The sequence below is a fragment of the Lynx canadensis genome, chromosome E2, assembly GCF_007474595.2.
Source record: "Lynx canadensis isolate LIC74 chromosome E2, mLynCan4.pri.v2, whole genome shotgun sequence".
NCBI lineage: Eukaryota > Metazoa > Chordata > Mammalia > Carnivora > Felidae > Lynx > Lynx canadensis.
In genome coordinates, this window is record NC_044317.1 from 42,415,518 (window position 1) to 42,428,603 (window position 13,086).

Here is a 13,086-nt window from a genome sequence, read left to right on the forward strand (position 1 = left end):
ACAAGAGGACCCCGACCACAGAGGGCTAGTGGTGGTACTTCCCCATCACAAGCACGGTGGCTACGGTTATTGCAGTGAATGGTCAGGTCAGCGTGGCAGCTGAAGTGGCCTGGCCTGTGGAGACACAGGGAGCCAGTCGGTAGAACAAGGTGCTCCCTGGGGGCAAAAATAGATGGGAAGCCAACAACAGTGCTACTCGGTCGTTACAAAGAAACCAAGAATGGATGATCAGGAGCCTGAGGGTAATCTTCCCAATAAAAAACAAAAACAAAAACAAAAAACAACAAACCTCAACGATCCTTTGCCCGGTTCTGGATGTAAGCCAGTTTTCAGGCTAGGAACCCGGCGACTGAAAGAGAGGTTGAGCCCCCAAGATAAGCCTATAACAGCAGAGCAACTACATCTAGTAATTATAGTCCTACTTCTTCCCCCAAAACGTACACTGGAGAAATAGGACATCCAAACAAATCTAGGACTTGATATTGATATGGTTGAGGTCTGGTAGGTCATGGTGGCCTTCCTTTACAGCGGGGACATATAGGGCCAGATAATAAATGGAATGCTGGCCCAGGTCTGGCTTACAGTGGACCCAACAGATCCATGAATTCACCCAGTGGTCATTTCCCTACTCCCCAAACGTGTAATTAGAATAGACATACTTAGTTGTTGTCTCAACTCCCTCGTTGACTCTTTGGCCTGTAGTGGGGCAGGCCAAGAGGAGGCCTCTGAAACTGCCCTCTGCCCACTTCCAAGATAGTAAATAAAAAAAACACATTGTAGGGGCACTTGGGTGGCTCAGTCGGTTAAGCATCCAACTTCGGCTCAGGTCATGATCTCACGGCCAGGGGGTTCAAGCCCCACGTCGGGCTCAGAGCTGGAGCCTGCTTCGGGTTCTGTGACTCCCTCTCTCTCTGCCCCTCCCCTGCTCACACTCTGCCTTTCTCTCTCTCTCAAAAATAAATAAACATTAAAAAATTAAAAAAAAAACATATTGCATCGGCGGCGGGGGGGATGGCAGATATTGGAGTTACCCCTCAGAACTTAAAGGATCCAAGGGTAATGGTCTTCAGTATAGCTCCATGGAATTGACCAGTTTAGCCCCTGCAAAAACAAGAGAGATCCTGGAGGACAGACAAGGGATTATTGCAAACTCAGCCAAGTAGTGGTCAAAATTACAGTTGCCATGCCAAACATGATATCTTTGCTGGTGCAAATTATCATGACCTCAGTACATGGTCTTTGGCCATTGATCCGGAAAATGCATTATTTTCTATCCTTATCAGAAAAGAGGATCAAAACCAGCATCCCTTCAGTTGGAATGGGTAACAGTATTCATTTACAGTCTTGCCCCAGAAATGTAACTCTCCAGCCCTCCGCCCAAGCATAGGCCCAAAAGATCGGGACTGGCTAGACAGTCGAGAATATCACATCGGTCTGCCAGATCAATAACCTCATGCCAGTCAGAATGAATGGGCAAGAAGCACCTAGTACATTGTGGCCTTAGTGAGACCCATGCACTCCGGTGGGTGAGAGGATAGCCCAGTGGCGTTTCCGGGGCCTCTCATATCAGTAACAATTTTAGGAGCTGCAGGGGTCTGGGGCATTCCAGGACAATCAGGGCAGAGCACAAATAACGGCATCTTGTACCTTACCTCAAAGAAGGATGCACAATGCTTGGTAGGTCTCTTTGGGTTCTGAAAACATAGTTCACATGTAGGAATATCCCAAACCACATACCAGGAGACATGAAAAGCTGTCAGCTTTACGTTAGCCCAGAGTAGGAAAGGGCTTTGCAGCAGGTGCAGGCTGTGTGACAAGAGGTGCTGGCTTGGGCTCTCTGACAGAGAAGACCCTATGGTACTGGAGTATCAGTATGGAGTATCAGTAGTAGAAAAAGACACCATGTAGAGTTGTGGGCAAACCCCAAGGAGAGAATTCTAATGCAGAACTTAATGTTCCGTCCCCAGGCCGTGCCACGTGGAAATTTACACATCTTTTGAAAATCGCTTCCTGGCCTGCTGTGGACTTTGGTATAGACAGAGTACCTGAATGGCCATGAGACACTGTGGCTGTGCAGCCGTAATCACCTGTCTTGGTCCACTCAGGCTGCTATAACAAAATAGCATAAACAGGGTAGTTTAGAAACAAAAAAAATCTCCCTCACAGTTCTAGAGGCCGGGAAGTCCAGTTCAAGATCATGGCACCAGCAAGGTTGATGAGGGCCCTCTTTCTAGTTTATAGTTCACACCCTCTCACTGTGTCCCCACATGGGGAAGGAGCTAGGGATCTCTCTGGAGCCTCTTTTATAAAGCACTGGTCTCTTGAATGAGGACTTAAGGACTTCCTAAAGGCCCCACCTCCCAGTACCATGTTTGGGGGTTAGGATATCAATATATGAGGTGGGGGAGGGGCGCCTGGGTGGCTCAGTCAGTTAAGCGCCCCGCTTCGGCTCAGGTCATCATCTCCCAGTTTGTGAGTTTGAGCCCCGCGTCGTACTCTGTGCTGACAGCTCACAGCCTGGAGCCTGCTTCGGATTCTGTGTCTCCCTCTCTCTCTCTCTCTGCCCCTCTCCTACTCATGTTCTGTCTCTCTCTGTCTCTCAAAAATAAACTTAAAAAAATTTTTTTTGATGAAGTGGGGGAAGCACAAACATCAGAACACGGCACTGCCCATGATAAACTGGGCTCTGTCCGACCCACCAAGTCACAAGGTCAAGTGAACCCAGCAGCATCCAGTATAAGACAGAAGTGGTGCCTCCAGGACCAAGCGTGAGCGGGACAAGAAGCCACACTCAACACGTGTGAGCATATAACCCAGGCTCTCTTTTTCTTCACCACTATTGCAACAACGCCTCTCTTTTCTCACACCTATAGCCACACGGCAGGGGATATGATCTGCTAATGAAACAGGGAATAGCCAGAGCTTGGTTCAGAGGGGTATCGGCTTGTGGAAGCAAGTTAAAAAATGTATGATGTCTGCACTGCCGCCCCACTCAGGGGTGGTCTTGCTAGATGGTGGTGAAGTGAAATCCCCCCAGTGGGTACAGCTCCGGGAAATGCCCCTGGTCATCCCCTTTGGTAGAAAGAGAAGCACTCGTGGGCCCAGAAGGAGACCAATTAGAAGAAAGGACAGGGCTGCGGGGCAGTCATGGTGATGGGACGTGGCTCAAAGTGTAAAGCTTGCTCTCTCACATGTGAACATTCACTGGAGAGCACCCATCATGGGAAGGGCACTAAACAACTAAAGCAACAGAATGACTTGGCCAAGTGACATCACCCAACTGCTGGCACAAAGAATACAAGAAAGGAGTGGCCGTGGGGGCAGGGATGAAGGGTATGAGAAGTCTAACACGTGGGATCTTGCTCACAAGGCTGATGTAGCTGTTGTGCTGGCTACAATCCTCCAGCGACAGAGCCCAACAGTAAGTCCCAAACCCAGCATCATTCCTTGAGGACACCAACTGGTCACCTGGTGGCAAACTGACCACACTGGATCCCTTTCATTTTGGAAGGAGCAGTGATTCATTTTATTAGGAATAAACACATATTCTGGGTACAGGTTTGCTTTTCCTACCCACGAAGTCTGAGCCAGGCTCCCATCCAAGGACTTATAGATGCACCAACACAGGACCCCACAAAACATGTGTTAGATAAAGGGTTACAGAAAAGGAGGTGGGGAATGGGCACACGACCATAGGCTACACTGGTCATATCACTTACTGTAGCACCCTGCATCTGTCAGTCAGATAAAGCAATGGAAGGGGCTGTTACAAGCACAGCTAAAGTACCAGCTCAGATGTGATATTTTGCAAAGATGTGGTCCCATTCTTGAGAGCAAAGTGTACACTTTGGGTTTTTTTTTTTTAATGTTTATTTATTCTGAGAGAGAGTTGGGGGTGGGGAGGGGTAGAAAGAAAGGAGAGAGAATCCCAACCAAGCAGGCTCCATGCCATCAGCACAGAGCCGGACGCAGGACTTGATCTTGCAAACCGCGAGATCAAGATCTGAGCCAAGATCAAGAGTTGGACACTTAGCCAGCCGAGCCACCCAGGCTCCCCAAGAGCAAAGTGCACACTTTAAAGCAACAATAGCTTGACATGGGTCTACTCCTATGTGATATGCAGAATAATGACCCTTTCCCCCAAAGATATCCATGCCCTAATTCTAGGAACCTATAAATATGTTCCCTCACATGGCAGATGTAAGGATGTTGACTTTAAGGTAAGGATATTATCTTGTATTACTAAATGAAAGAGGGAGGCAGGAGAGTGTCAGAGAGATCCAGTATGGGAAACACTCAACCAACCATTGCTAGCTTTGAAGATGAAGGGGAGTCACCAGACAAGGAAAGCAGCCAGCCTCTAGGAGCTGGAAAAGGCAAGGAAATGGATTCTCCCCTAGAGCTTCCAGAAGAAATGCAGACCTGCCTGCACCTTGATTTTTAGCCCAGCGAGACCTATTTCAGACATCTGACATCCTGAACTATATATCAAATGACAAATTAGGTTGTTCTAACTCACAGAGTTTCTGATAATTTGCTATGGTAGCATTAGGAAACAAATACACTAGATCATAGACAAGATGTGCCTGGGAGCCAAGGAGCAGAAGGCTGTCCTGCTTACCAGCCATCTACCTGGGAAATTTGGGATTCCCATTCCCACACCCCTGGCTTCTAAGGGTCTAGAGATTGGCTTCTTCCAATGAGCACAGCAAGAGTTTCATGAGCTATAAGCTATGGATGTTGCCTGGGCACTTTAGGCAACTTGTGCCAAGGGACCAGCAAATAAGAGTCACCATCTTGGCAGGGGTAAAGGACCCTGATCATCAGAAAGAGGTAGTTGTGAGACACACACACACACACACACACACACACACACACACACACACAGTAGGGGCAGGAAGAAATGTATTTGGTGTTTGGTGAATCCACTTGGGTCCTTCTTTGTACCTTCCCCGAGTTTGACGCTAAATGGACAAGTGCAGCAACTCTGGACTGAGGTCATGTTGGTCAGGGTTTCAGAGCTCAGGGCTGAGGGTCTGGTTGCTCTGCCAGGTAAGCCATGGAGGCCAGGACAGTCATCAGCTGAGGATGGGGGGGGCGGTGGCGGGGGAAGAGGAGAATTCCGAAAAGATCACCGAGGTGAGGGAACATGAGTACAGCTGTAGCCTCAGACCACACGCAGCAGTGGGGGTTGTTGTTAGTCCCACTAAGCTTCCTCTTCTCTCCCCCAGGGACAGGCACACCAGGACCCTTGAGAGGCTACTCCCCGAACGTGTATGAAGAAGTAGGGCCTGGTCGTGCAGGAGATGGACCGTGTTGGACACTGTGGTCCAGGACCCAGATCCCCCTTCAGTAATGAAGGACTTACCTCCCCAGCTGGTGGGGTCTGCAGAGAGCCTTCCGCCAGGAGCTCCCTTCAGAGAAGGCTCCAGGTGAGGAGTGCTGCCTGGCCCAAGGTCCCACCCCCATCCATGACACATCCGGTGATCAATATGGTGACACAGAGGCCCAGCATGCTCGCCCCAAATGAGAGACAATCCTGTGCTCCTTGTGAGGTCAAATGTGGCCACCGTTGGGACTGTATGACAGTTCAGCTTCTCCCCCGGCTCACTCCTCCCTTGCTCTCCCTTTTACAAATGTCAGTGTGAAAAAGCACCCCCTGATAAACCTGCAATAACCTCCCCCCGAGTCTGCTTCCCAGGTTGCTGTGAGAGGGGGCTGGAGAAGAGGTGGGCCCGTCCTCACACACCACACGGGATGGTGTTATCCTCAGATGGAGGGAAGCCTTTGCAAAGTTTGAAGCAACAGATACATGATCTTTTGAAAAGATCTCTTTGGCCACCAAGGAGAAAACAGATTGTGAGGGCAAAATTGACAGCCGTGAGGCCAGAAGGGTGGCCGCAACAGACATCCAGATGAGAGGTGATGATGTCTGGACGTGGCGTGGCGACAGAACCGTGGGAGGGGCCGAGGAGTAACTGGATAGGCCGTGGTGATGATAAGAATGGACGAGGGGGTACAGAAGGGGGCGGATCCTGGGTGACTGACTCCCCGGCTGTCAGCTCACACAACTGAGTGGTGGGGGAGATGGGGACACTGAGGAGGGGGCCAGGCTTGGAGAGGGCAAGATCATGAGCTGGAGTCAGGACATGTTGAGTCTGGGAAGCCTCTGAGACACCCTGGGTGAGGCATCAGGCAGGTGGTGGGATGTAAGTCTGAGTGATGCAGCAGAGATGCAGGAGATCATGCAGGGAGGAAGTGAGGGAAGGGGAGGGAAGGGGAGGGAAGGGAAGTGGAGGGGAGGGGAGAGAAGGGAAGGGGAGGAAAGGGAAGAGGAGGGGAGGGGAGAGAAGGGGAGAGGGGAATGAATCAGCAAAGCAAATTGAAAAGCAGTGAGCTGAGTAGGAGGAAAGGGGATAGGTGTGATTTCTGCTCTGCAGAGGTCAAGTGCAACAGGCAGTGCAAGCAAAGTTATGCTGCAGACACGCATGTCCCTAACATCTCAAAGACCTAAAAAGGCAAAAGTCTATTTCTCCCTTGCCATGCAGGTCCTGCGTGGGTCAGCAGGGACTCAGCTCATCATGGTCAATCAGGCACCAGGTTGATGGAGACTCCATCTCTCAACCAGCTTCCACGATTGCCCAGGCAGAGAAGGGGCGTGGGAAAGGCACACTGGCTCCTCGGGTCTCTGCCTCACATTTTGCATGGCTTCACCTAACTTCCAAGGAAAAGGAAGCAAGAGGAAGACAGGGTCAGCACTAGGGTAAGAGGGCATATATGTCTATGTGTACCAGTGCACCTGAGACCCTGGAGTTTCCTGAGCTTCCTGCCAGGGCCTGCTGGGCATATGCCTCGGGTCCTTGTCCTGAGGGTGGACAGCACCCACCAGTGTGTGCATCCCAAGGCCCAAGGGGTGGCCAAGGGGCTGCCATTTGTGGGGGATGTGCACACAGTATGGATGAGGCCCCCGACAGTGTGGGACAGAGCCTAGCCAGGTGAGACGGGGTAGACTCAGGCCAGCTCTTCCCAGGCCACCAGATTCCAGCACAGTACTCCAAGGGATCCAAGAATTCCAACTGAACCCAACGTGCCAGTTGGGTTCACAGTAGGCCCCCCAACAGTTAAAAATCTACGTGTAACTTTAGCTTCTCCAAAAACTTAACTACCAATAGCCTACTGTTCACCAGGTGCCTTACCGATAACGTAAACAGTCAATACATATTGTGTATGTTATATGTATTAATAACTATATTTTTAAGTAGGCTTCATGCTTAGCAGGGAGCCCAATGGGGGGACTTGAACTCACGACCCTGAGATCAAGACCTGAGCTGAGATCAAGAGTCGGATGCTTAACCAACTGAACCACCCGGGTGCCCCAATATACTGTATTCTTACAATAAAGTCGGCTGGTAAAAAAGGAAATTCAGACTATCATAAGGAAGAGAAGATACACTTGCTGTACTACACTGTAAAAAAAATATGCTATCAGTGGACCCATGCAGTTCAGACCCACGCTGTTCGAGCTGTTCAAGGATCAGCCCTATATACATTCCCACACAAATTAGATTGGGAGCGCACACGCACACACACACACACACACACACCCAGAAGCATACGGTTTGTATCAGTCAGCTTTTGCTGTGTGACAAAGAAACACGAAATCTCAGTGGCATACAAAAAGGCATTGGTTTCTCATGCATCTGGGGTAGCTGGTGCGGTCCCCCCACGTGTCTCATTCTGGGGCTCGGCCTCGAGGATCAGCATTTCTTTCTACCGCATTGGCAGGAGTCCAAGAGGCAAGCTCGGCCACAGGACTATATTTCAAGTCCCTGCTCCCGCCATGTCCGCTAACTCCCCTTCGGTGAAGCCCAGTATCAGAGAGCAGAAAAGTACATTCTGACAAGCATAAAGCCACAGCAAGGGCAGAGATGTCTAAAGCTACTACGGGGCAGGGAAACATTGGAATCAATAATTTAACCTATCGCATTCCAAACTGAGGCTCCCCTAGGAGGAAAATGAGATAGCTGGAGGGAGGGGGGTAACTTGTAATTAATTCTAACTACTAAAAGAATAGGTGTTTTAATTTTTTACAACATACATGCGTTCTGATATCTCTTCTGCAATGAAGCAAAAATAAGGAGACCTTGATTCTCTCCAGTTCCAAACAAAATCCTAATAGAAATTTTTTACTAGTTGATTCACCTAGAAGACTGGCTAGCCGTCTTCAAACAACAGATTCTGTTTTAGATCCTGACCTCACACTATAAGCAAAAGTTAATTATAAAAGGATAAGGGACCGAAATGTAAAAATAGAATTGTAAAACATCCTAGGGAGATCATATTTTGAAATATATCAAGATGTCTTTTCTTTTTGCACTTCCTTGGGTGACCTTCCAGCTTTTCAGCCAGAGGCTTGCATTGCCTAGAGGTGGAGGAGGATGGAAGAAGGGAGGGGAGGAGGGAGGGAAGGAGGGGAGAGAGGGAGGAAAGGGCGGAAGAAGCTGGGGAGAGGGAGAAGAAGAGGGGGGAGAGGAGGTGGAGAGAAGGAGAAGGAGGAGGAGAGGAGTGGGAAGAAAGGAGAGAGGGCAGCAAGCAGGCAAGAGGTGGAAGGGAGGAGGGAAAGAGTGGACATCACCTGCCAGGCAATGCCCTCTTCCAAAAGCAGTCTGGTGGGAGGTGGGAGGTGGGAGGTGGGAGGTGGGAGGTGGGAGGTAGTCTTTCCTTCCCTCTGACACTGAGAACCCACCAGTTTCAGTAAATGCATTAAAGACCCAATTCAGGCAGGAGAGGCTCTTTGGGGGCCTTGGCACAGGAGACACAGAAAAGCTGGCTGAGGGAGGGGTGAGGAAGGAGGCAGAGGCCAGGCGTGCATCAAAGAAGGGGCAAGGGAGGGCACCCACCATGCCCAGTCACGTGGGGAAGTGAGTGGCAAAAACAAAATGCAAGAAGATACACATGTTGACTATCACTTATGTAAAAGCTTAAAGCTAACACAGATGTTATCACTGTTTATAAATACATTCATGTGTTGCAAAAAGTATAAAAATGTGCTCAGGAGTGTTGCAACTAAGGGAGGGGAGAAGGGAAGGATTTTAAACTGGTCTGTATCATTTCATTTGATTTTGATTCTGAAGGAATCAGAAGGAGAGAGGAAGAGAAGAGAAGAGGAGGGGAGGGGAGGGGAGGGGAGGGGAGGGAGGGGAGGGGAGAGGAGAGGAGAGGAGAGGAGAGGAGAGGAGAGGAGAGAAGAGAAGAGAAGAGAAGAGAAGAGAAGAGAAGAGAAGAGAAGAGAAGAGAAGAGAAGAGAAGAGGAAGAGAAGAGAAGAGAAGAGAAGAAGAGAATCTTAAGCAAGCTCCATGCGTTGGGTGGAGCCCAACGTGGGGCTTGTTCCCACAGCCCTGGGATCATGACTTGAGCTGAAATCAAGAGTGTGACGCTTAACTGACTAAGCCACCCAGGCTTATTGGATTTTCAAAAGAGGAATCTGAAGTAAATATTCAAAAGTGTAACATTTGTTATATCTGGGTAGTGGGTATAGGGGTGTTTTCCATATTTTCTATACTTTGAGATATACAGTAGGGGAAAGACAGGCTGTCGATTAGTATGAATGGTTTGATGCCATAGTTTAAAAACCATGTGTACCTGTGTCTTTGTGCCTGTGGTTCTATGTGACTCTATCCGTGTACATTACATGTGTGTGCCGTGTGTCCCTTTGTGTGTGCCACTTGTGTGAGCATGTGTGTATCTGTGTATCTATGTGCATGTATCTGTGCAACTGTGTGTGTTTCTGTGGCTGTATATGTCTGTGCGATTGTGTGTCTCGTTGTGTCTGTGACTCTGAGTGTACATATGTGTGCGTATCTGTGTGAGTCTGTGTAATTGTGTGTCTGTGCATGCTTGTGCATCTGTGTGTATGAGCGGGAAGAAGGATGGCTGGACAAACACCAAATCATTGACACGTTTCTCTCTGGGAAAAGGGAACAGGATTTTGGTTTCCCCTTCATACATTTTACGCTGTGTGTGTGTGTGTGTGTGTGTGTGTGTGTGTGTGGCTTTTTTTTTTACAATGATAATGTATTCTTTATTAAAATTTCAAAATACTTTGAAAAAGACAGTGAAGACTTTCACAGTTTGAAAAATGAAAAGAATTTACCAGCAGATCGTTGATGCCTTCCAGGGTTCCTCTTTGCTCCCTGGGCCCCAGCCTGGTGGGGTGGATTCCATCTATCCCCCAGGGCCCTGAGGACACTTCCTAGCTCCACCCCATGGGCATGGCCCAAAGCAAGCATGAAATTTCTCTGAAGTCTTGTGTCTTATCTTTAAACGTTAGGCAACTTTTACGTTCTCCTCTTTAATGTATACATGTTTATCTTAATTATACAATCACGAGGTTTTAACCCCCAAGTCTTGGAGCCAGGGGGCCATTCAAGGGGGCTCCCTCTCCTGCACGTTCCGCGGCTCCCATGCATCTCCTGTTGGAGGGAGGGGGGTACGTGCCTAGCCAACTGCAACTCGAGTCGGTGGGGGGGTGGGGGGGTGGAGGGGGTGTAACAACAGTCTGCTGGCGGCTCTTGGAAGGTCAGCTGGAAGAGGCGGCTAACCATCATCGTTTCAAGAGCACTTACACTCTTGCAAGTTCTTTGCACCTGCTGTCACACTGAATTCTCCCGGCGTCAACTTGGTATTGTTATAGCTCTCTTGTTCTACAGGAGGATACTGAGACTCCGAGAGATGAGGCCCAAGGTCACCCAGTTGGACTCAGACTTCCAAGTTCACGCAGTGGACTGACTGTCTCCCTACAGGATAGGCCCAAAGAGAAGGGATTGCCTGTGCCAAGGAAGAGCGTACTGAGCTTTGGCCAGAGGAGGGGGGGCCCAGGGCAGGGTTTCTGACTGACCAAAGGCTGCTTTCTTCACTGTCTCAACTCTTTTTTACCCTTGGACCCGTGCAAATCCACCTGTAGTAAGTGCCCTTTGTGCCATGAGTCCAGGGTCACTTCAGTGGTCACCTGGAGCCAGAGTGGCAGCCACACAAAGTCATTTGGGGGCAGGACTTGGCATTTAAGGCCACAGACTAGGCTGACACGGACTGAGTGACCTGGAGAACCCCAGAGAGGGCCTCACAGGTCTCCAGAGGCTCCAGAGGCTGCAACAGCTTCGTCTTTCCGGCCATCTTTTTTGCACCGGGAGAGCAGTCCTGGGCGCTGCTTCTGCACCTCTCCCCAGTGTCGGAGGCCAGGCCTCTGTGGAGATCCACTGCCCTACTGAGCAGATGCTGCTCAGGGAACAGGGAACAGCCTCATCCCCCACGTCCTCCTGCTGGGAGGACCTGGCACTTTACTAATGCAGCTGGAAAGAAGGATGAGACCTTGGAGGAACCTCAAGGGGAGGTGGGCTGGGGGCCTGGGGCCGGCCACCCGGTTTGGCTGCCTCCACGTTTGGGTCTGGTGTCTCCGGGGGCCACAGAAGGGCATGGATTGGCATCGCTATTTCAAGCTTCCCTGGAGGTGCCTTTGGGCTTTGGGGCTTCCCTTCCGCCTTCCTTCCAGCTCAGCGTTTGGCAGGCCCCAGCCCCCAGAAGCAAGCCCATTCCCTCCCCCTTCCCCCAGGCAGAGGCCGGCTGTGCCCAGCGTGCACCTTCCTCCCCAGGGCTCAGGACAGACTAAGCCCCAGGCAGGACAAGGGCTAAACCTGATTGGTCCGAGCTAATGCTTTTCCCAGGGATTGGCTTGTAAATTGGCCAATGGGATCATTTCCCTGCTCTCCAAGAGTGCCCAAGTAGGGGTGAAAAGGGGAGCTACAAGAATCTTGAGACCAGAGAGGAGTGGCCTGAGGGCAGGCCAATCAATGTGCGGGGGACGGCAGACAAGTGGAGAGAGCGTGGGTCCTTGAGTACTCTGCTAAGGCCCCTGGATCTACACCGGGGCCCCTCAGCCTCCACTTGCCCTTATGTGAGAGAATCAACTTCTCCCATCTTGAAGCCATTCGGAGGTAGCTTTGGTTTTGTTTTTTTGTTTTTTTGCACCCACATTCACACAGACCCTTCGAGAATCTGGTGAAAACACTAAAACTTCCCTTGGAAAAAACGCTCAAATGCAAAGTGGTGAGCCATTTGCGGGTTTGGGGGGGAGGTGGTTTCTGGTCCCCCACAGGCCATCCACAGGCCACCACTACATAAGAATGCCTGGTCAGGAGAGCTCAGTCTTGTGTCATTCCTGTCACCCGGATCCCGGCGCACAGGGAAAGAAGGCTGATTTGGCTCTGAGCAGAGTGCCAGGGCTACAGGAGGAAGGCAAGAAGGGTGGGGTGGTCTGCAACATCCGGAGGCAATCCCTGCTCTCTGTTCCCCCAGAAGCTGTAAGTGCCCACTGAGCATAGTGCTGGGGACTGGGCAGAGTTCTGTGACAGCTGGCTGGTCTTGTTTTATCCCCTTCAAGGACAGGCAGGGGCAATCTGCACCCCCCCACACACAAACACACACACACACTGCCACCCCTCAGACACGTCTGGACGTCTGCTCTCCCAGGAGTGGGTCTCCAGCTGACAGGAGACCCAGTTTGGAGTGGGGACGTGTGTGTGGCAGCAGTAAGTCACATGACTCAGCTTTCTGTTCGGTCTCCAGGTTCTCTGAGATCCTAACCAGGAGGGTTTCTGGGATGCAAGCCACGTGGATGTCAGACTAATCTCTGGGCCAAGCCAGTTTCCATCCTATCCTGGTCAGGGGGCATCTCTGGGCCTCGAGGTGGGCACAGACCTAGGAGGGCCAGGCTTTCAGCCCAGGGGGGGTCTGGAGTTAGGGGAAGAGCTCTGCCTTAAAACCCCAGCACCTCCCCCGACCCCTCATTTTGAGCTCATTTTACTTTCCTTATTGAGGTCCTTGTTTCTAAACATTGTCTGCAAACAGCAACAACTTAAATCACACTGGAAGCCACTAAGAAGCATCTGGAGACTGAGGTCTTGTCCGCAGCACCTGGACGCAGGGCCTGACCTACATAGTGCTTCACATGAGCACCCGTGGAGGAACCCCGAAGCAAGCACAGGTTTGAACCCACTTTTAAAAATATGAACTGTAATGGTTTAAGCTCT